We start from the raw sequence: 24451 nt of genomic DNA on the forward strand, positions 1-24451 counted from the left end.
CAAACCTATTGGAGTTCTTTGAGGATGTAACTAGTGGAGTAGACAAAGGGGAACCAGTAGATGTGGTGTATCTGGATTTTCAGAAGGCCTTCGATAAGGTCCCACACAAGAGGTGGTGAACAAAATTAGGGCACATGGAATTGGGGGTAATATACTAGCATGGATTGAGAATTGGTTAACAGACAGAAAACAAAGAGTAGGGTTAAATGGGTCTTTTTCAGGATGGCCGGCTGTGACTAGCGGGGTACCGCAAGGATCGGTGCTTGGGCCCCAGCTATTCACAATCTAGATCAATGATTTGGATGAGGGGGCTAAATGTAACATTTCCAAATTTGCTGATGATACAAAGCTAGGTGGCAGTGTCAGTTGCGAAGAGGATGTGAAGAGGCTTCAAGGGGATCGCGACAGGCTCAGTGAGTGGGTGAGAACATGGCAGATGGAATATAATATGGATAAATGTGAAGTTATCCACTTTGGTAGAAAAAACAGAAAGGCAGAGTATTTCCTAAATGATGAAAGATTGGGGAATGCAGATGCTCAAAGGGACCTGGGTGTCCTTGTACATGAGTCACTGAAAGTGAATGTGCAGGTGCAGCATGCCATTAGGAAGGCAAATGGTATGCTGGCCTTCATTACAAGAGGATTTGAGTACAGGAGTAAAGAAGTCTTACTCCAATTATATAGGGCCTTGGTGAGACCACACCTGGAGTACTGTGTACAATTTTGGTCTCCTTACATAAGGAAGGATATACTTGCCATAGAGGGAGTGCAACGAAGGTTCACGAGATTGATTCCTGGGACTGTCATATAAGAGATTGAATAAACTAGGCCTGTATTCTCTTGAATTCAGAAGAATGAGAGGGGATTTTATTGAAGCATACAAAATTATTACAGGGCTTGATAGGATGGATGCTGGGAGAATGTTTCCCTTAGCTGGGAATTCAGAAGAATGAGAGGGGATCTTATTGAAGCATACAAAATTATTACAGGGCTTGATAGGATGGATGCTGAATGTTTCCCTTAGCTGGGAAGTCTAGAACCAGGGGCCACAGCCTCAAGATAAAGGGTAGGCCATTCAGGACAGAGATGAGAAGAAATTTCTTCACACAGAGGGTGGTGAATCTTTGGAATTCTCTACCCCAGAGGGCTGTGGCGGCTCAGTCATTGGGTATATTCAAAACAGAAGTCGATAGATTTCTGACTAGTAAGGGCATCAAGGGATATGGCGATGGGGCCTGTGAATGGAGTTGAGGCAGAAGATCAGCCATGATCTCACTGAATGGCGGAGCAGGCTCGAAGGGCCGAATGGCCTACTCCTGCTCCTATTTCTTATGTTGTTATGTTCTTAAACTTGCCATGTAAAAAATTTTAAAACCTAAATGGGCAAGGACAAGTCGAATTAACAGTTGGTGCCGATTGCTGGTCTGCCACATGAAGTTTTGGGCCAAAGTCTCTGGAGTGGAATTTGAACCCACAGCCTTCTGACTCAGAAGCACGAGTGCTACCACTGAACCCAGGTTGACCTCTTGTTATTTCACTCTCACCTTCCCTCTTCCAAAAAAAAAAGCTGGTTAATAAAGCCTATAATAATAAATAACAGATGTACTCGAGTTACCAACCAAGTGGTTTCCATTGACCGTCTGGGTTTTTGAGCAGCTCTCGTGAAATGTCTAAAGTGAAAAAATAGACACTAGGAATGTCTAGTTCCTATCCAAAAGACTGAGGTCCACTCAGGCGATCAAATAAATGAGGTTTAATGAAGAGTAACAGAGTTTAACGGATAACTACAGGAGAACATCGAATATAGGTTTAGTCAGTTCGGAGGCTCCACGAGGACTGCAAGGGCGGTCCCGTGGCTGACGTCATGACGTTTTTCCCGCCGGTGGGGGATCACGTGATGAACGGCGTGACGTCATCGTGTTTACCCGCGCTATTAAAGTGATCGCGCTCTGTACATGTAAACAGTGAAAACAAAGATACAGACTCAGGCTGTAGCCAACATATTATTAAAGGGAATTATATACAATTGATTGGAGTCCCTTAGTGGCTCCGCCACATGTGTCCCCCCCAGAATTGTCTTTAATAGCAAAAGTAAAATGGCGAGGAGGCCTGACAAGCCTGTCAGATTGACTTCTGTAGCCTTGAAGTGGAAGCTGATGGACGGCGGGCGAGCTGGCGGACAGTTGCGTTTGATCCGGCACTGTGGGCGGTCGGCCACGTTTTGGCGGTTGTGCGATCTCGACTGGGCGGTCAAGGTCCAAGTGAGCCGGCTTCAACCGGTCAACCGAAATGTGGTCCGGTTTACCTCCAACGTCGACCGAAAAAGATTTATCTCCCGGCTCTATCGCACGGAAAGGACCAGTGTAAGGGGGTTTGAGCGGGTCCCGATGAGCGTCGTGGCGGATAAACACATTGTCGGCGTTCTTCAGCTCAGCTGGGATGTGGGAGCTCTGCAAGCCGTGATGCGACGTAGGCACTGGAGCGAAACTTCTGGCTGCCTCCTGGTGGCTGATGAGCTGCTGGGACGTGGACCATGGCTCTGTTAGAGTTGGAAGGAAATCCCCTGGTACACGTAGCGGCTGGCCATATATGAGCTCCGCCGAGGACGATTGAAGATCTTCTTTAGGTGCCGTACGAAGACCCAAAAGGACCCATGGAAGCCTGTCCACCCAGCCCGCGCCTTGAAGGCTGGCTCGCAGTGCGGCTTTGAGCGACCTGTGGAATCGTTCGCACAGGCCGTTCGCCTGTGGATGGTGGGCAGTGGTGCGATGTAGCTTGACGCCGAGCCCCTGAGCCACAGTGTTCCAGAGCTCCGAAGAAAACTACGGCCCACGATCGGACGAGATGTCTGCCGGTACCCCGAAGCGGGCGACCCAAGAGGAGATGAATGCTCTGGCGATGTCTGCGGAAGTGGTGGAAGACAGAGGAACCGCCTCCGGCCATCGAGTGGTGCGGTCCACCATTGTAAGAAGATGAGTAAACCCGTGCGAAGGCGGAAGTGGCCCCACCAGGTCCACATGCACATGATCAAACCTACATTCCGGAACGGCGAAAGTGGCCAATGGAGCCTTGACGTGACGCTGCACCTTGGCCTTTTGGCAGACCACGCAGGTGTTGGCCCAGTCGCGAACATCCATGTGCATGCCCCGCCACACGAATTTGGACGACATCAACCATTGCGAGGCCTTCATGCCAGGGTGCGACAACCCGTGGATGGCGTCAAAAACTTTTGGGCGCCAGGTGACCGGGACGATAGGGCGATGATCTCCTACGGAGACGTCGCAGAGTAGCGTAGTGCCCGCGGCATGGAATTTGATGTCGGCCGCTTGGAGGCTAGAGGGGTTGGTTCGGTAAGATTGGACCTCCGGATCCGAGGCTTGATCCGCAGCCATGAGGGCGTAGTCGATGCCGAGCTGGACTGCATGAACGGTCGCGCGGGTGAGGCAATCCGCCACCAGGTTGTCCTTACCGGACATATGCTGAATGTCAGTGGTGAATTCTGAGATAAACGTCAACTGACGTTGTTGCCGAGCTGACCACGGTTCGGCGGTCTTGGCCATAGCGAATGTTAGTGGCTTATGGTCCACAAAAGCCGTGAACAGACGTCCCTCTAGCAAGAACCGGAAATGGTGGATGGCCAGAAAAAGGGCCAGCAACTCCTGGTCGAACGTGCTGTACTTTCGTTCGTTTCGCCGTAGCTGACGGCTGAAAAACGCCAGCGGTTGCCACGTCCCATGCACCCACTGTTCCTGCACTGCGCCGATGGCATAGTCTGACGTGTCGGTGGTAAGGGCAATGGTGGCACCTGGCAGCGGGTGTGCCAGCATGGTTGCGTTGGCTAAAGCACCTTTTGTGTCGACGAACGCCCGGTCCATGTCGACCATCCATCTGATCGGATCCTTGCCGGACTTGCCCTTGAGGGCCTTGTACAGGGGCTGCATGAGCAAAGCTGCATTAGGGACGAATCGGTGATAAAAATTTACCATCCCGAGGAACTCCTGCAGGGCCTTGACGGACTGCGGGCGCAGGAACGAAGTAACTGCCTCCACCTTCGTTTGCAGGGGAATTGCGCCGTCTGATGTGATGTGATGGCCTAAAAAATCAATCTGCTGCAGGCCGAACTGGCACTTGGCTGGGTTGATGATCAAGCCGTGTTGACTGAGGCGTCTAAAGAGGGTGCGCAAATGGCAGATGTGCTCCTCTTCATTAGGGCTGGCGATGAGGATGTCGTCGAGGTAGACGAATAGAAACTTGAGGTCCCGAAGCACGGAGTCCATCAAGCGCTGGAAAGCCTGTGCAGCGTTCTTCAATCCAAACGGCATCTGCAGAAATTCAAACAGGCCGAATGGGGTGATGACTGCATTTTTTGGAACGTCTTGCGGGTGTACGGGGACCTGGTGGTAGCCCCGGACAAGGTCGACTTTTGAAAAAATGGTATTTCCCGCCAAATGTGCAGAGAAATCCTGAACATGAGGGATTGGGTACCGATCAGGAGTAGTGGCGTCATTCAGGCGTTGGTAGTCGCCGCAAGGCCGCCATCAGGTTTCGGAACAATGTGGAGAGGTGAAGACCAGGGACTATTCGACCAGCGAATAATCCCTAGCCGCTCCATCGTGTCGAACTCCGCTTTCGCAGCCGTGAGCTTGCCAGGTTCGAGGCGCCGGGCCTGTGCGTAGACCGGGGAGCCAGTACTGGTGATGTGATGTTCGACACCATGTTTCGTGGCCGTGGAAGAGAAAGTGGGTCTGGTTAGGTCAGGGAAATCTCTGAGGAGGCGAGTGAAGTCATCTGGAGGTGGGGACGCGCAGGAGACAGTGCGCGCCATGGTGTTACCGCGGTAGCACAGGATGGAGTGAAAAGTGGCCGTATTGATCAACCGGCGGTGCCGTACATCCACCAGGAGGCCGTCGGCGCAAAAAAATCCGCCCCGAGGATGGCTTGAGAGACTTTGGCCGTGATGAAATCCCAGTAAAACCGCTGGCCGCCGAAGCACACCTGGACCCGCCGGCTTCCGAAGGTCCAAATGGCCCCGCCATTAGCCGCCTGGAGGGAGGGGCCGTGCCCCCCAACTTGTAGATCAAGATCTGACGCGGGTAGGATGCTACACTGCGCCCCGGTGTCGCAAAGGAAACATCGACCAGATAGGGAGTCGTTGATGAAGAGGAGTTTTCCCGAATTACCGATCGCCATCGCAGCCGCGGGTCGCTCATTATAACCGGTCCTCTTTCGACAGGGTGGCTGCTGTTTTTTTTTGAGCGAAAAGCTGCAGGGAGGGCGGCAGCATCTTGCTTTCGCGCCAAAACGGGCGTGGTAGAAGCACAACCCCGCAGGTTGAGGGGCTGGAGCGGCATCTGTGGGGGATGGGCGCCTCTCGGCAGCGCAGTACTGCTGTGTCACCGCAAAGATCTTGTCCGCATCGGCAGCCAGCTCTGCGCAGTCGGTGACTTCCGACCTGGCTAGGGCAGCCTGAACTTGTTCCGGTAGCTGGCTGAGGAATAGCTCCCTGAAGAGGAAGCATTCCGGTTCGGAGCCCAGGAGCATGAGCATTTGGCTCATGAGCTCGGACGGGTTGGAGTATATTGAGCAGCCGGCGGGCGCGCTCCGACTTCGTGAGCCCGAAGACCTGTAACAACCGCGCCTTTATCGTATCATACTTGCGATCTTCTGGTGGATTACCAAGCAGGCTGATGATCCGCGAGGCTATGGCGCTGTCGAGGGCGGAGACCACGTGATAGTAACGGGTCTGATCCGCAACGATGTTCCTGATTGCGAACTGGGCTTCAGCCTGGATGAATCACGCGGCTGGCTGTTGCTCCCAGAACTGTGATAGCTTCAAAGCAATGGCGTTCGATTCCATGTTCAGTAACTTCTGCGAAAACCGTTCGCAAAAGTCGGGGTCACCAATGTAGGAATGTCTAGTTCCTATCCAAAAGACTGAGGTCCACTCAGGCGATCAAATAAACAAGGTTTAATGAAAAGTAACAGAGTTTAACGGATAACTACAGGAGAACGTCGAATATAGGTCTAGTCAGTTCGGAGGCTCCACGAGGACTGCAAGGGCGGTCCCGTGGCTGACGTCATGACGTCATCACGTTTTCCCCGCCGGTGGGAGATCACGTGATGAACGGCGTGACATCATCGCGTTTACCCGCGCTATTAAAGTGATCGCACTCTGTACATGTAAACAGTGAAAACAAAGATACAGACTCAGGTTGTAGCCAACATATTATTAAAGGGAATTATATGCAATTGATTGGAGTCCCTTAGTGGCTCCGCCACAACACCATAGATGAGACAAGCAGGGAGAATGACGAAATCCACCCACTCTCCATATTTTTGGCATGTCCTCCTTTAAATTCCAGAATTGCTGCTGAAAATCTCAGCCTCCTACATGTAAAAAAATACTTGCATTTATATAATGCCTTTCACAACTACTGGACGTCCGAAAGCGCTTGACAACCAATGAAGTACTTTTTCTTGAAGTGTAGTCACTGTTGTAGTGTAGGAAACGTGGCATAGAAACATAGAAGATAGGAGCAGGAGTAGGCCATTCGGCCCTTCGAGCCTGCTCCGCCATTCAATGAGATCATGGCTGATCATCCAAATTCAGTACCCTGTCCCTGCCTTCTCCCCATATCCCTTGATCCCTTTAGCCTTAAGAAATATATCCAATTCTTTCTTGAATATATTTAATGAACTGGCCTCCACCACCCTCTGTGGCAGAGAATTCCACAGGTTCACCACTCTCTGGGTGAAGAAATTCCTCCTCATTTCAGTCCTAAACCCCTTATCCTTAGACTATGACCCCTGGTTCTGGACTCCCCGGCCATCAGAAACATCCTTCCTGCATCTAGTCTGTCCAGGCCTGACAGAATTTTATAGGTTTCGATGAGATCCCCTCTCAATCTTCTAAACTCCAGTGAGTATAAGCCCAATCGACACAATCTCTCCTCATACGTCATTCCTGCCATCCCAGGTATCAGCCTGGTGAATCTTCGCTGCACTCCTTCCATGGCAAGAACGTCCTTCCTCAGGTAAGGCGACCAAAACTGCACACAATACTCAAGGTGCGGTCTCACCAAGGCCCTGTACAACTGTAGCAAGGCATCCTTGTTCCTGTACTCGAACCCTCTTGCTACGAAGGCCAACATACCATTTGCCTTCTTAACCGCCTGCTGCAGCTGCATGCTTACCTTCAGCGACTGGTGCACAAGAACACCCAGGTCTCTTTGCACTTCCCCTTCTCCCAAATCTACTGCCATTCAAATAATAATCTGCCTTCCTGTTTTTGCCACCAAAGTGGATAACCTCACATTTATCCACATTATAGTGCATTTGCCATGTTTCTGCCCAATCACCCAACCTGTCCAAATTGTACTGGAGTTTCACGACATCCTCCTCACAGCTTACCCTCCCACCCAGCTTTGTGTCATCTGCAAATTTGGAGATATTACATCCAATTCCCTCGTCCAGATCATTAATATATATTGTGAATAGCTGGGGTCCTAGGACCGATCCTTGCAGTACCCCACTAGTCACTGCCTGCCACTCGGAAAATGACCCGTTTATTCCAACTCTTTGCTTTCTGTCCGCCAACCAGTTCTCTATCCAAGTCAATACCTTGCCCCCAATCCCATGTGCCTTAATTTTGCATGCTAATCTCTTATGTGGGACCTTATCGAAAGCCAATTAGTGCACAGCAAGCTCCCACAAACAGCAATGTGATGACCAGATAATCTGTATTTTTAGTGATGTTGATTGCATATCTGACAAAGGTCTGAACATAGGAACAGGAGGAGGCCATTCAGCCTGTCGAGCCTGTTCCGCCATTCAATGAAATCATGGCTGATCTGCGACCCAACTCCATATACCTGCCTTTGGCCCATATCCCTTAATACCTGCAGTTCACAAAAAGCTATCAATCTCCGATTTAAAATTAACAATTGATCTAGCATCAATTGCCCTTTGCGTAAGAGAGTTCCAAACTTCTACCAGCCCTTTGTGTGTAGAAGTGTTTCCTAATTTCACTGCTGAACGTCCGGATCTCATTTTTAGACTATGTATGCCGGCTTCGTCCTAGAATCCCCAACCAGTTTCTCTCTCTATCTACCCTATCAGTTCCCCTTAATAGATTGAAACGTTCGATTTTTTTTGTGTGTGTGGAGGCATTAGAGGTGAAGACTATTTTGCTTTTCAAACCGTGCTCGGCTGCACTGGAGGCAGGAAAGATGCCGGTTGCTGTCCAATGTTGGCCTTGACAACCGAGGCAGTGGCGACTCTCTCTTGAAGGAGCGCGGGCGCAGGCGCGCACACACCGCTCCGAGTTTGAATCGGCCTCGCGCGCGCGCGTGCCGGCAGGGGCGGGCGAGAGAGAGGGAGCGCGCGCGCGGGGAACGTCGCCGCGGAGAGAAGTGCGGCGGGCGCGAGCCGCTGAGAGTGTGCTGGAGGAGGAGGAGCCGGACAGGACGTGGCGAATCAAGACCGAGCGAAGCGGCATTTGGCCACCAAGGAAATAATGAGAAGGGAGAAAAAAAAAATTAATAGGGGAATGTGAAGTATTTTTGTGTGTAGGAAATCATGTGATCACAGTTGGCCCAACACTTTCCGATGAAGAGTCGGGGGAAAGCCGCCAGTCAGCTGTTGGACAAAGTTGTGTTCTCAGTGTTAAACCGCGTCAGTGCAGTTAGGTTAGCGACATGGTGCTATTTTCCTGATTTTTAAACTCGTTTTTGGGACCCGTACATGGTCATTCACAACTATTAAGCTATATCGTAAGTATTTAATTCGGTTTATTACCTGCACATACTTCCATGCTTTTCACATTCCAGATTGTTGATGTTGCATGCCGCATTTTGATTTGAGATTTCTTTTGAGTTTCTCTGTGGGGCACAGTTTGGCTCCCCATCTCATTTCCTGTTTCGCCAAGTCTTGGGCTTTAATCTTCTCTGGGACTCGGTCCAGCAAGAGAGTTTCAAACTTGTTCTGAGGCATTCATTTCTGGGAAGGAAATTAACTGGAAAAAAAATTACAGGCTTTTTTTTTAACTGCAGATTGTTTGGCATCAGTATTTTCAAACTGCTATGTAAGATGCAAGGATATTTGTGTGTGTTTCCTGAAGTGAGTAAATGAAGTAAGAAAAGTGAGTCTTGTTTCCTGTGGCATTGCTGACTTTGTGGCATTGCTGACTTTGAGTCAGAGGATATGCTGTTTTACAACAATAGGGGTGTTATGCTGGTAGGACATAATCAGAGTCGCTGCTTTGTAGAGACTGAATAAGTAACATTCTACTCTTTTTTTTCTTTTTTTTTGGCTTTTTTTCCTGCAATTCTGTCCCTTTTTGTATTGCATAGAATATATAGCACAGAAGCAAGCCATTCGGCCCAACTAGTCAGTGCTGGTGTTTATACACCAAACTAGTATCCTTCCATTCCATCTAACTTTTCTCCGTCTTTCAGCATCATGTATTCATCTAGTTTCCTTTTGAAAGCATCTAAGCTGTTTGCCTCAATCACTTCCTTTGGTGCCCGTTCCACATTCTAACCACTCTCTCTGAGTAAAGAAATTTCTCCTTATTTCCCGATCAGATTTTTAAAAGAAAGAAAGACTTGCATTTATATAGTGCCTTTCATGACCTCAGGATGTCCCAAAGCACTTTACAGCCAATGAAGTACTTTTGAAGTGGAGTCACTGTTGTACTGTAGGACACGCGGCAGCCAATTTGGCCACAGCAAGCTCCCACAAACAGCAATGTGATAATGACCAGATAATCTGTGTTTCTTATGTTGATTGAGGGATAAATATTGGCCAGGACACCGGGGATAACTCCCTTGCTCTTCTTAATAGTGCCATGGGCTCTTTTATGTCCGTTTGAGAGAGCAGACGGGACCTCGGTTTAACGTCTCATCCGAAAGATGGCACCTCCGACAGTGCAGCACTCTCTCAGCACTGCACTGGAGTGTCAGTCTAGCTTTATATGCTCAAGACTCTGGAGTGGGACTTGAACCCACAATCTTCTGACTCGGAGGCAAGTGTGCTACCCACTGAGCCACAGCTGACACTTAATAGTGCCATGGGATCACGTCCTATATGACTGTGACGAAGGTAAACTATCACTCGTCCTTGACTGCAGCCTTTGACATGGTTGACCACACCATCCCCCTCCACCGCCGTCCAGCTGGCAGGACCTGTACTCGCCTGTTTCCATTCTTATCTACCTTATTTATGACGGGAACGGGAGCATAGTGGTTATGTTACTGGACTAGTACATCAGAGGCCTGGACTAATGATCCCGAGACATGAATTCAGATTCCACCGCGGCAGCTGGGGAATTTAAATTCAGTTAATTAAACAAATTTGGATTAAAAAGCTAATATCGGTAATGAATGACCATGAAACTACTGGATATGTGATTCCAGACCCACAGCAATGTGGTTGACTCTTAACTGCCCTCTGCCACTCAGTTGTATTCACCACCTTCGAGGGCAATTAGGTATGACAATAAATGTTGGCCTTGCCGGTGATGTCCACATCCTGTGAATGAATAAAAAAAGTCAAAGCCAGAGAATCACCTGCAATTACTTCTCTTCCCGCTCCCGCACCGTTACCTCTGGTATCCCCTAAGGATCCATCCTTGGGCCCCTTCCAATTTCTCATCGACATGTTACCCCTCAGCAACATAGCATCAGTTTCCACGACACCCAGCTTTACCTCACCACCACCACCTCCTCTCTCAACTGTATCTAAATTGTCAGATTGCTTGTCTGACATCCAGTACTGGATAAGCAGAAATTTCATCCAACTAAACATTGGGAAGACCAAAGCCATTGACTTCAGGCCCGCCACAAACTCCGTTCCCTAGCCACAGACTCCATCTCTCTCCCTGGCAACTGTCTGAGGCTGAATCAGACTGTTCGCAACCTTGATGTCATATTTGACCTCGAGGTGAACTTCCGACCACACATCCGCACCATCACTAAGACCGCCTATCTCCACCTCCGTAACATTGCCCGACTCCGCCCCTGCCTCCGCTCATCTGCTACTGAAACCCTCATCCATGCCTTTGTTACTTCTAGACTTGACTATTCCAATGCACTCCCAGCTGGCCTCCCACGTTCTACCCTCTGTAAACTTGGTCATCCAAAACTCTGCTGCCTGTTTCCTAACACCCATTACCACTGTGCTCGCTGACCCACATTGGCTCCTGGTTAAGCAACACCTTGATTTTTAAAATTCTCATCCTCGTTTTCAAATCCCTCCATGGTCTTGCCCCTCCCTACCTCTGTAATATCCTCCAACCCTCCGAGATATCTGTGCTCCTCCAATTCTGGCCTCTTGCGCATCCCCGATTTTAATCGCTCCATCATTGGCAGCTGTGCCTTCAGCTGCTGAGGCCCTATGCTCTTTCCTCCTTTATGACCTACCTCTTTGACCAAGCTTTTGGTCATCTACCCTAATAGCTCCTTATGTGACCAGCGCCTTGGGACGTTTTACTACATTAAAGGTGCTATATGAATGCATGTTGTTGTTGTCTCTTGTCCTTGCCTACAGACAAAATAGCCTTTCCCAAGGCACTTTGAAGCAATACAAGCCCATGATGCCTTTTGAACTTGGTCAAGTTTAACAATAGTTCAGCATGCTTTCTGATTTCGGTCAAGTTCCCATTGTCCTTTGCTCCAGTGGTGTATCCCTTGGGCTATCGATCCCAAATTAGTCTAACTGTAAATTTGTCCCAATTGTGTTGACTGCACAAGTTATCTTTCATTTGCTGTTCATACATTTGACCCATCTTGCTCTTTTCCTAAGTCCATTCTTGAAAAGTCCAAATTCTTCACAGCCTAGTTTAATTGACAATTGCATTTTATTAAAATGGTCACTGGATAGTAGTTAATGTGAATCTTATCTTTCTTTGCTATATATATCCACAAGGGTCAAAAGGGGAAAAAAAAACAAATGCACCAAATTGACAACTTTTTCCTAAAACTTGGTGTTTGAAATCTGGTGAGATGCGGGTGATGCCAATACAGGTAGACTACCCTTTATCCGGACTTCCGAAAACCGAAACCCTCTAAAAACCGAAGGTTTTTTCGGTCAGCATAAGTCGTGCGCACGACATGACCAGAGTGGCGCACGACTTACAGGCCTAGCCAGATAAGGGATAGTGTAGCATTTTTCCACACTTCTGAAAACCGAAATTGCTCAGCTTAAGTGTACCAGCCTTTATCCGCACATCCGAAACCAGAAAACCTCTGAAAGCCGAAAGTGGCGCAAAGCATAACTTCTGAAAACCGAAATCGCTCAGCATAAGTCGTGCGCACGACCCCGACCACCCCCCCCGACCCCGACCCCCCGCCGACCCCCACCCCCCGCTGACCCCCACCCTTTCGAATAAGGGATAGTGCATCCTTTATCCGCACTCCCGCAAACCGAATTACTCTGAAAACCGAAGTGTTTTCGCGCACCTTCCGAAATCTGAAATTTTCCTAAAACTGAAACACGGCTGGTCCCGAGGTTTTCGGATAAAGGATAGTCTACCTGTATTAGAATATTTTCTCTTGATAGAAGGAATGGCAATCAAAGGTTATTTGTGTGTATGTCAGCTTTTGATAGCCCTATTATATGATAGGACTGCTTTCAGTGGCAACAAGAAAGAATTGCATACACGAATTGCATGCGCAGTTTTTCCAATCATGAGTGCAGCTTTACTGCTACAGTTCCTGTGAGATTCATGCCTGCGCAGTTCGTGTAAAATTACATTCGGGACTTTGCCAGCAAAGCCAGACCTTCCTGAATGTTGGGGTAAGTTCAGTATAAGCATGTATGGGTGGTCTTGGTGTCTTAGTGTGTAGGCCCACAATGACGTACCTGACTGTGTGGCGACTGTTTGTTTGCGGTGGCAGTTTGGATTGAAGGCAGCAAGGCAAAACCCCATTTCAGAAGGTCTGCATTGTCTCGAAAGGAAAGAGTGTCAAGTTGTTGAATGCTCAAGGGTTGATGTCAGTGAATTGATGGAGCATTATTTTAGCTTGTACTGAGCTTTTAATCCGCCATCAATATGTCCTTCAGATTTTGACTATATATAGTACAACCTTGTTTTCTTTATTACTGGATCGGTAGGTGGGTCAGTGCAGCAATTCTTCGTTTCAATTGGATCATCCACTCCACCGATATAGCAAAAGCAATTGCCCTTCAAATTGGTCAAATCAATGTGAATCTTTCTGTTGTAGATAATTTCTAGTTAAATATACTCTGTTTTAGGTCAACATGTATCTCATATGACTTTAATTGAAAACGTGTGAGATGTTTTGAACAACAGAGAAACCATAGAGACTTGCAGTACAGAGAAAGGTCATTTTGGCCGGTTGTGTTATTGCCAACTTGTTGCTAGAGCAGTCCAAACTTAATCTCTGACCTGCTGTCTCCCCATAGCTCTATTTATCCTCTGCTTCAAATGTTAGTCCACTTTTACTTTAAAAGATGCAATAATCTTTGCCTCAACGACTTCATGAAAGAAAGACTTGCATTTTTATAGCGCGACCACCGGATGTCTCATAGCGCTTTACAGCCAATTAAGTACTTTTGAAGTGGAGTCACTGTTGTAATGTGGGAAACGTGGCAGCCAATTTGCGCACAGCAAGCTCCCACAAACAGCAATGTGATAATGACCAGATAATCTGTTTTTGCTATGTTGGTTGAGGGATAAGTATTGGCCAGGACACCAGGGACAACGCCCCTGCTCTTCTTTGAAATAGTGTCATGAGATCTTTTACGTCCACCTGAGAGAGCAGACGGGGCCTCGGTTTAACATCTCATCCGAAAGACGGCACCTCTGACAGTGCGGCGCACCCTCAGTACTGCACTGGAGTGTCAATCTAGCTTTATGTGCTCAAGTCCCTGGAGTGGGACTTGAACCCACAACCTTCTGACTCCGAGGCGAGTGTGCTACCCACTGAGCCACAGCTGACACTGTGTTGTATCATGTGGTAAAGCATTGCCTGCGCTAACAACTTTGTGCAAAGATTACTCCAAGTTGTTCTCCTCACTCTCTTAAGTGACTATTTAAAATTGATCACTCCTTGTCATTGAGTCCCCAAACAGACAAAATAGTCGCCTTATTCACCCCATCAAAGTCCTTCAAAATTTTAAAATCCTTTTTATTAAATTTCATTTTATTCTTCTCTGCTGCAGTCCCAGTATCTCAAATCTCCTCTTCTAACTATAGTTTCTTATCCCAGGCATCATTATGGTGGATCAACTTTGCACCTACTGTGGCTTTAGCGTCCCTTCTACAATTGGGTGCCCAAAACTGTACAAAGATTCTAACTGTGGCTTAACCATTGCCTGTTGACAAATTTCTCAATTCTGTTGCTTTTGTATTCTATCCTCTTTCCAAAAATCCAAATGCCCTTGGCCATTTTGATGGCTTAATCTACCTGCACTTGAAGTTTCAGGGATTTGGAACCACGAGGTGTTTCTGTTCAACCACACCCTTCAGCATCTTTCCATCGAGTATATATTGACATCCCTCATTTTTCCTTCCAGAATACATTATCTCACCCTTCTCCACATTGCCACCTCCATTCCTTTAACCGTCCTACATGTTCTTGAAGTCTTTTACGTTGTTCGTCACTGTTTGACAAACTCCCTACTTTGATGTTGAAGTTAATTTGTCTGTGTAAGATTAACCTTCAAACATTTGGTGACGTACAAATCCCATCATGGCAGTTTGATCATTTAAATTCAGTTTTAAAAAATCTGGAAATAAAGAAGCTGGTCATCAGGAAAAGTGGCAATGAAAGCTGTTGGACTGTTTGAAAAAACAAAACTGGTTCACTAATGTCCTTTAGGGAGGGAAACCTGCGGTCCTTACTCGGCCTGGCTTATATGTGACTCCAGTCCCACACCAATATGGTTGACTCTTAACTGCCCTCTGAAGTGTATAAAAAAAATTAAAAAAAACTGCCACAAAAACCACATGGACTGCAATGGTTCAAGAAGACAACCCACCATCACCTCCTCAAGGTTGATTGCTGCTCTGCATTGCTATGATATGTTGAGTCTATCAAGATGCCTCGTTCACTTTCAACTTAATTCTTGGCTATTTCAATACCATTCATGGGCTACACATGCTGCTCCCTTTTCCTTTCTATGTGCAGTACTTTAAATTTTGGAAGATGGCAGACCACCAAGAAGTAGTTGAGGTTTGAAGCAACAAATGTGCGCCAACTTCGAACGGTGCTATTTCTCGGAAGAGCAGGGATGTTCTACCCGGTGCCCTAGCCAATATTTATCCCTCAATCAACATCACTAAAACAGATTATCTGGTCATTATCACATTGCTGTATGTGGGGCCCTGCTGTGCACAAATTGGCTGCCACATTTCCTACATTACAACAGTGACTACACTTCAAAAGTAAAGCGCTTTGGGAAGTCCTGAGGTTGTGAAAGGTGCCATATAAATGCAAGTCCTTTCTTTCCAAAGTATATACTGATGGATCCTCTGCCCCCCCACCTTGGTGTCATTGGCAAATTCTGACAGTTTTTTTTCCCCATCCCCACTTATAAATATGAATAGGCAAGGTTCAGAACTGATCCGTAGTGCACTCCAGTAGCATGCCGAAGACGCAGCTCCATGAACGACCATCCTTTGTCGTTTTTGACAGAGCCAGTTGCTAATCCACTTCAATAATTGCCTACCTATTGCATACTTCTCTACCTTATCGACCAACTTCCAGTGTGATACTGAATCACAAATGTTGCTGAAGTCTAGATTAAAAAAATTCCCAGAGCTCCCTTTATCAACAAACTGTGATATTTCCTCAGAATTCAAGCATGATCTTCGCCTGCCCCTGTAAAGCCACGCTGACTTGTGTTAATGACTTCAAGCTTCACCATGGAGTTTTGTGGAACGCTTCTTCAGGATAGCCTCTAACGTTGTACCCATGATGGATGTCAGGTTCACTTGCTTGTAATTTCTAGGGCAGCCGTTTTGCCCTTTTTTTTTAAAGATAGGTGTTATATTTAATTCTCTCCAATCCTTTGGTACACTCCTGATTCCCATGTTGTAACCAGTTTATTCAGCCATTTCCTTTTTTTTTTGTCCTTACTCTCTGTATTACTTCCTTTGTTGCCCAGATATGTTTGCTCAAATTCCTATTGTGTTTCTTACCTGATCTAAATCTAATTTTGTAATTCCTGCAATGTGCATTTAAAAGTATACCACTTCTGCGCATCAGTCTATTCCAGTCCAGCTCCATCAACCGCTTCCTCATTCCCCCAAATTGTGCCTTCATAAAACGAGTTTTTGTTGCGGTCTCCTTATCGATGAGTCTGATACCACTCAATTATGTTGTACTGCTTTGTTTCAAGACAAGCACAAAGCCAGATTCATCTACCCCCCCCCCCCCCCCACTGCTTCTTTACCATATGAGTCAAAAAGTACCCCGTGTACAGGATGTACATAGAATCATAGAATGGTTACAGCACAGAAGGAGGCCATTCGGCCCATCGAGCCCGTGCCGACTCTGCTAGTCTCGCTCCCCCGCCCTTTCCCTATCGCCCTGCAAATTATTTTTCTTCAGGTACTTATCCAATTCCCTTTTGAAAGCCATGATTGAGTCTGCCTCCACCACCCTTTCAGGTAGTGCATTCCCGATCCTAACCACTCGCTGAATAAAAAAAGTTTCCCCTCATGTCACCTTTGGTTCTTTTGCCAATCACCTTGAATCTGTGTCCTCTGGTTCTTGACTCTTCTGCTATTGGGAACAGTTTCTCTCTATCTACTCTGTCTAGACCCCATATAATTTTGAATACCTCTATCAAATCTCCTCTCAACCTTCTCTGCTCCAAGGAAAACAACCCCAGCTTCTCTAGTCTATTCACGTAACCAAAGTCCCTCATCCCTGGAATCATTCTCGTAAATCTTTTCTGGACCTTCTCGAAGGCCTTCACATCCTTCCTAAAGTGCGATGTCCAGAATTGGACACAATACTCCAGTTGAGGCCGAACCAGTGTTTTATAAAAGTGCATCATAACTTCTTTTCTGCCCTCGCAGCGCGTTCCTATGCAGAGCTAGACAGCTAACAACTTGATATCTTCCCATAAAAATCACAAGGCTTGACTTTTCTTGTAAAGCTTTACTGAAAGATTCTTAATTGTAAAACTGAAATACAACACAGAAATGGAAGCACACATTAGTATATACAAGCGCATAACTGATATGCATACACAAATTTAGGTACGCCTGAGCAACACAGTACATTTGGCATGTAAATTACCAAACACGTGGAAACACAGCTTACTGTGAATATACATTTAGCAAACTGGAAGGCATTCTCTTTAAATTAGCCCTGTACATAGTGCATCAAAATACAGCTACTAGTTAACCAGCTAGACAGAGAGCGAGCACTTCACGGCTAGCTGTGTTAGTTTGCTTGCAGAGAAAAGTTACAAACTAAGCATTTTCTGCAACATACAGTGTACACTAATCATCTATAACATTCTCAAGTACTTACAGACAAATAATATCCAAGACTCAGGCGTGGGAGCAATATACTTTCCAGAGCATGTGCCACTGTAGGTCTGTAATATATACAGTAGTTTACTGCACTTACTGTGCTTTTACTGCAGTTGCTAGGTACCAAATAGCCACTAGGTGGCGGCACACAATGGGAATCGACCCAACTTACTCAAACCCCTGAATTAACTGGAAAACTAACATAAATTGCTACAGAGAGACAGCACAACTTCCTTGCTTTTGTACTCTATGCCGCTATTTATGAAGCCCAGTATCCCGTATGCTATTTTAACCGCTTTCTCAACCTGCCCCACCACCTTCAATGATTTGTGCACATATACCCCCAGGTCTCTCTGTTCATGCACCCCCTTTTGGATTGTACCCTTTTACCTCTCCTCATTCTTCCTACCAAAATGTATCACTTCACATTTTTCTACCTTAAATTTCATCTGCCATGTGTCTGCCCATTTCACCAGCCTGTCTGTCTTCTTGATGTCTATCACTGTTCTCCTCACTGTTCACTATACTTCCAAGTTTTGCATCATCTGCAATTTTTGAAATTGTACCCTGTACTCCCAAGTCCAAGTCATTAATATATATCATGAAAAGCTGTGGTCCTAGAACCAAACCCTGGGGAACACTACTGTATACCTTCCTCCAGTCTGAAAAACAACCGTTCGCCACTACACTCTGTTTCCTGTCACTTAGCCAATTTCGTATCCGTGCTGCCACTGTCCCTTTTATTCCATGGGCTTCAACTTTGCTGGCAAACATATTATGTGGCACTTTATCAAATGCCTTTTGGAAATCTATATACACCACATCAACAGCATTGCCCTCATCAACCCTCTCTGTTACCTCATCAAAAAAACTCGAACAAGTTAGTTAAACATGATTTGCCTTTAACAAATCCATGCTGGCTTTCCTTAATTAATCCACACTTGTCCAAGTGACTATTAACTTTGTCCCTGATCATCGTTTCTAAAAGCTTACCCACTATTGAGGTTAAACTGACTGGCCTGTACTTGCTGGGTTTATCCTTGCACCCTTTTTTGAACAAGGGTGTAACATTTCCAATTCTCTTGTCCTCTGTCACCACCCCCGTATCTAAGGAGGATTGGAAGATTATGGCCAGTGCCTCCACGATTTCTTCCTTAACCTCCCTCAGCATTCTAGGATGCATCCCATCTGGTCCTGGTGACTTATCAACTTTAAGTAAAGCCAGCCTTTCTAGTACCTCCCCTTTTATCAGTTTTTATCTCATCCAGTGTCTCTACTACCTCCTCCTTCATTATGACTTTGGCAGCATCATCTTCCTTGGTGAAGACAGATGTAAAGTACTCATTTAGTACCTCAGCCATGCCCCCTGCCTCTCCGTTTTGGTCCCTAATTGGCCCCACCCCTCCTTTTACTACCTGTTTATTACTGAAATGCTTATAGAAGACTTTTGAATTCCCTTTGTTAGCTGTCAATCTATTCTCCTACTCTCTCGTTGCTGCTCTTATTTTCTTTTTCACTTCCCCTCTCAGCTTTCTATATTCAGCCTGATTCTCGCTTGTATTCTCAACCTAACATCTGTCATACGCGCTCTTTTTCTGCTTCATCTGACTCTCTATCTCTTGTCATCCAGGGAGTTCTGGCTTCAGTTGCCCTACCTTTCCCCCTCGTGGGAATGTACCTCGACTGTACCCGAACCATCTCTTTAAAGGCAGCCCATTGTTCGATTACAGTTTTGCCTGCCAATCTTTGATTCCAATTTACCCAGGCCAGATCCATTCTCAACCCACTGAAATTTGCCTTCTGCCAATTAAGTATTTTTACTCTAGCTTTCTCCATGTCCTTTTCCATAGCTAATCTAAACCTGATGATACTACGATCACTGTTCCCTAAAAGTTCCCCTACTAACCTTTGCTCCACTTGACCTACCTCATTTCCCAGAACCAGAACCAGCAATGCCTCCTTCCTCGGGCTGGAAACGTACTGATCAAGAAAGTTCTCCTGAACACACTTCAGAAATTCTTCCCCCTCTCTTGCCCTTTACACTATTACTATCCCAGTCTATATTAGGATAATTGAAGTCCCCCATTATCACTGCTCTATAGTTCTCGCACCTCTCTGTAATTTCCCTGCAAATTTGCTCCTGTATATCTTTCCCACTAGTTGGTGGCCGAAAGATTACACCTAGTAGTGTAATGGCATCTCCATTATTTCTTAACTCTAACCAAATATATTCTGCCCTTGACCCCCTCCAGGACATTCTCTTTCTCCAGCACTGTAACATTCTCTTTAAACAAGGGCAGCACGGTGGCATAGTGGTTAGCACTGTTGCCTCACAGCGCCAGGGACCCGGGTTCGAATCCGGCCTCGGGCGACTGTGTGGAGTTTGCACATTCTCCCTGTGTTTGCGTGGGTTTCCTCCGGGTGCTCCGGTTTCCTCCCACAGTCCAAAGATGTGCGGGTTAGGTTGATTGGCTATGATAAAATTGACCCTTAGTGTTAGGGGGATTAAATACGTGGGGTTACGGGGATTGGGTGGGATATGTGTCGGTGCAGGCTCGATGGGCCGAAATGGCCTCTATCTGCACTGTGGGGTTTCTGTGATTCTGTGAACACTGCCACCCCACCTCCTTTCTTTCCTGAACACCTTATATCCAGGAATATTTAAAACCCAATCCTACCCTTTTTTGAGCTCGGTCTCTGTTATCGCCACAACATCATATTCTCATGTGGCCATTTGCGCCTGCAGCTCGTCAACCTTATTTACCACGCTTCATAGGTTTACAGTGTGTAAACCTATCTTAGACCTTCTTGTATTTTCTCTTAGTCTGACCCTACCTAATACTGGACGATTTCTTACTCTAGTGCTTTCTGTCTCCCCCCATCCTTTGTGAGCTTTGTTTCTCCTTTCTAATGCTACATCCTAGTGCACTGTGGAAAAAAGTGTGTATGTGTGCGTCTCTAAAGAACAATTGGAAGTAGTAATATGGCTTTATTTCCTCTTTGCATCCTCCCAGGCATAGGACATTGGTTAAATATTTTGTTATGCTAGCTGTCACAGCTAAGATTGGGAAATTCAGCTCAGTGATTGAACTTAAGATTGGTTTGTATGGTTCTGCAGCATGCACCTTGTGTAACCACTTCTCATCTAAACAGTATGACATTTCCACTTCTGCATCAACTGAGCTTTTTGAAATGCTTTCTTTTTAGCAGAGGAGCAGAGAAAGGGTGGGTGAGCGACAAATAATATAGCTCTAAGTAGGGTTGCGAAGGGGTGGAAAGTTTCCGGAAATTTTCCGCAGGAAGTTTAGCTTGGGAATTTTGCCCAAAAAAGCACATGCACAATATTGTGTTTTTTGTATTTCTTTTTTTTCCACAGATCCTCTCTTTAAAATTACTAACAGAGATGGAATCTTAATTATTAAGGAATTTCTTAATCAAAATATGTTTTTCTTACTTGGCTTGTTTTAATAATTACAAGTTTTGTGTGTGACTGTGAACAAAAGTGTCCAGATAGGTTGGATGAGTGATTAGCTCCCTTTATTGGTGATGTAGCGTTGTGCGTGCACAGGTCATGCTTCCATCACATGGAAAGATGTGCTCACCCTGTTGCAATCGTGCTGATCGACCGCAGTTCAACACAGAGACGAATGCCCTTTATTTCTCTGCATAGAACAATGCCACGTTTGCCATCGGATGTGTGGAAGCATTTTACCCCAGGCATTAAAGATGGAAAGACTGTGTACATGTGCAAACACTGAACAAAGCCATATGTAAAGAATGCCACAAAGATGCAGCAGCATTTATCCAAATGCAACAACTTCACTCAAAGCTCACAGCAGTCAGCCCAGAGTTCCTCTGCTTCCATTCAAGAAGATGATGGTTCACATTCATCATCAGGCTCCTTATCAGCAACTCCTGGCCCACTTGGAAGGATCTTTGATACAATGGATAACCATAGCCAGAAGAATGCAGATGAGTGCCTTGCTTGAGCTGTATATGTGACAGGTTCACCCCTCATGCTCACAGCCAATGTGTACTGGAAGAGATTTTTCAATGTTATTCACCCTGCATACTGTCCTCCTACCAGACATGCTTTGTCTACTTATTTGCTGGAGGCTGAGTACAACAAGAGTCCAAGGAAAGCTCAAAGAAACGATAAGAGATGGCAGACTGTGTTGCAGTTATCTCAGATGGGTGGTCAAATGTACAAGAGGAGGGCATCATAAACCACATCGCCTCCACTCCTCTCCCAGTGTTCTTCAAGAGCACAGACACGAAGGACAACAGACACGCAGGCGCATACATTGCTGAAAGCGGTCATCAACGATCTTGGATCACAAAAGGTCTTTTCAGTAGTTCCTGACAATGCTGCGAATATGAAGGCTGCTTGGGCTCAAGTGGAGGAGGCCTACCCTCATATTACGTCTATTGGGTGCGCAGCTCATGGGCTCAACCTGCTCCTCAAGGACATCATGGGGGAAAAATTCATGTGGTTGCGCCTCCCGTTAGCGCCTTAAGGGGACGCTAACGGGACGCAACGCAACTCGCGCCCTGGCGCGGCACTGCCCACTCCTTCCGCAAAATTCAGCGGGAGGTTAGTGGCGGCGCTAACCGGTAGCATGGCGCAGCGCCACTGGCGATGACGTCATTGGTGTGCGCAGCGCCCCGCTCATGCCCCAGCCACTATCTTCGGGAGCGCCCCCTGACTTACCGCCGGACACTATGTCCGACGAAGTCAGGGGGGCTTACCTGCAGCCGGGGAGGCGCAATTTAAAGGCGAGGTGCGGGGCGGCCATTTTTGTTGCTGGCCACCTGCCTGCGCTCCCGTCCCAGGCCTCCTGAAACGCCCCCCCCCCCCCCCCCCCCCCCCGTGCGGAGTGCTGGCTGCACTCCAAGAGCCCGGCACTTCTCTTGAGTGCCGGGCTCTTTTGCCTGCACTCCCGATCCCCGGGGGCCCAGCTGGGCCCCAGGTCGCGCTGCACAAGGCCCCTCCTCTTTAAGAAGGGGAGGAAGGCCTGCAATACCGCGGCGTGATGTGCCGCAGCGGCATGTAACAGCGCAATATTGACTTCCAGTAGCGCCCCGCTTCCCTCTTGGGGCGCAACCACTCACTTTCCGGCGTGGGGACGCTAATTTTTCTGGGGCGCTACTTTTAGCGCCCCGGCGAAGTTCGCGCCCCAATTGGGGCGCTACTTTAATTTTTAGCCCCATGGGTTTGAGAACCATGGAAACACTGTACAAGAGAGCCAAGCAAGTTGTTAAGTATGTCAGGGGAAAACAGGTAGTTGCAGCAACCTACAACTCCAAGCAAATGACAAAGAACAAGAACACCACACTGAAGCTGCCCAACAACACCAGATGGGGTGGCGTTGTCATAATGTACAACAGCCTTCTGGAGGGTAAGGAGTCGCTGCAAGAAATGGCAATATCCTAGTCTGGGGATATAGAAACCACCATCAAGAAAATACTGCTGGATGATGTGTTTTGGGAGAGTGGTTAGCAGCCTTAAACTACTCTCACCAGTAGCATCTGCAATTGCTCAGATTGAAGGAGATGATGCTGTCTTGTCAGATGTTCTCAGGCTTTTTGCTGATTTTAAAAGAACAAATCAGCATTGCCCATCTCTCATCCCTGCTGCTCAAAGCAGAGGAGAAGGCAATTGTTCAATTCATACAGACGCGTCAGGAATTTTGTGTCAAGCCGATTCATGCTGCAGCATACATGCTGGACCCAAAGCATGTTGGGAGACCAATACTTTCTGGAGATCAGATCAACAGTGCTTACAGTGTGATTTCTATCCTCTCACGCAACCTCAATCTGGACGTGGGCAAAGTTCTGGGAAGTCTGGCAAAGTTCTCTACCAAGCAAGGTCTTTGGAATGGGGACGGGATATGGGAATCATGCAAGCATATCAGTGCGCATACCTGGCGGAAGGGACTTTGTGCATCTGAGGCCCTGTCACCCATTGCATCGGTGATACTCCAAATCCCACCTTCATCAGTGGCCTCTGAACGAAACTGGTCACTTTTTGGGAATATGCATACAAAGGTGCGCAACAGGCTGACTAACAAGAGAGTGGAGAAACTGGTGGCTATCCGGGCGAACCTACAACTTATTGAGCCAGATACAGAAGTGTCCACCACAGCTGGACAGTGACACAGAGGAGGAAATGAACACGTCAGAGCCAGAGTCAGAGAATCGGGAGGATCAATGATGAGTAGAAGACTCAGAAGATTCATGAGTAGAAGACTCAAAGGGACAAAATAAGGACAAATTACAGGCTAAATAAGCTGACGCTCTTTTTGTTTTATTTTAGATGGGTCTTTTTTTTGTGGGGGTTCAATAAAGTTCAAAATTATAACCTAAAATAAAGTTTTGAAAGCCTGTTTTTATTTGTATGGAACAGTATGTCTATTTTGATGACAAAGACAATATAAGGGTCAGAGACAAAAAGCATCAGTGTGCAAAAAAACTCGAAATTCCCGAAAATTCCCATGGAAAGTTTCCTCCTTTTTAAAAAAAATTCCCAGAATTTTACAACCCTAGCTCAAAGCTTTAATTGGCTATACTTGTGGGTCCTTGCTTAATATACAGGAAACTCTTTATTATCCGGCACCAACGGGACCGGCGTGGTGCCGGTTTATCAAAAAGTCTGGATTACAGAGAGATATAGTTAAAAGGTACGAGAGGTCCGTACAGAGCAACAAATCCAGGCTTCCCACATGTGCAGGAACTCCGGCCACAGACCAAGCGTCCCTGTTGCTTAGCAACAAGTGCACGAACCCCAGTTACACAGCCACAGATCCAGGAACTGCCACTAATATGAAGTAAAACTTACCTGAACCTACTCCTGAACTTTGCCGGTTAACAGAGATTTCTGGTTATTTAGGTGCCGGTAAATCGAGAGTTTCCTGTATTTGGAACAGCCTTCCCATTTTA

The 24451-nt window shown here is 46.8% G+C and overlaps 1 protein-coding gene across 2 annotated transcripts in view; it reads left to right on the forward strand.

The window, feature by feature from the left end:
- The first annotated feature begins 8377 nt into the window (after nucleotides 1-8377).
- dennd3a (DENN/MADD domain containing 3a) overlaps nucleotides 8378-24451 on the forward strand; it is a 170199-nt gene continuing 154125 nt past the window's right edge. For both annotated transcript variants that reach the window (XM_085992426.1, XM_085992427.1), the window contains exon 1: nucleotides 8378-8771. The gene's annotated coding sequence lies outside the window, so the exon portion shown is untranslated. The remainder of the gene's footprint in view (nucleotides 8772-24451) is intronic.

This window comes from Somniosus microcephalus, chromosome 7 (assembly GCF_052327205.1).
Source record: "Somniosus microcephalus isolate GS21.2 chromosome 7, FLI_Smic_1.0, whole genome shotgun sequence".
Lineage (NCBI taxonomy): Eukaryota > Metazoa > Chordata > Chondrichthyes > Squaliformes > Somniosidae > Somniosus > Somniosus microcephalus.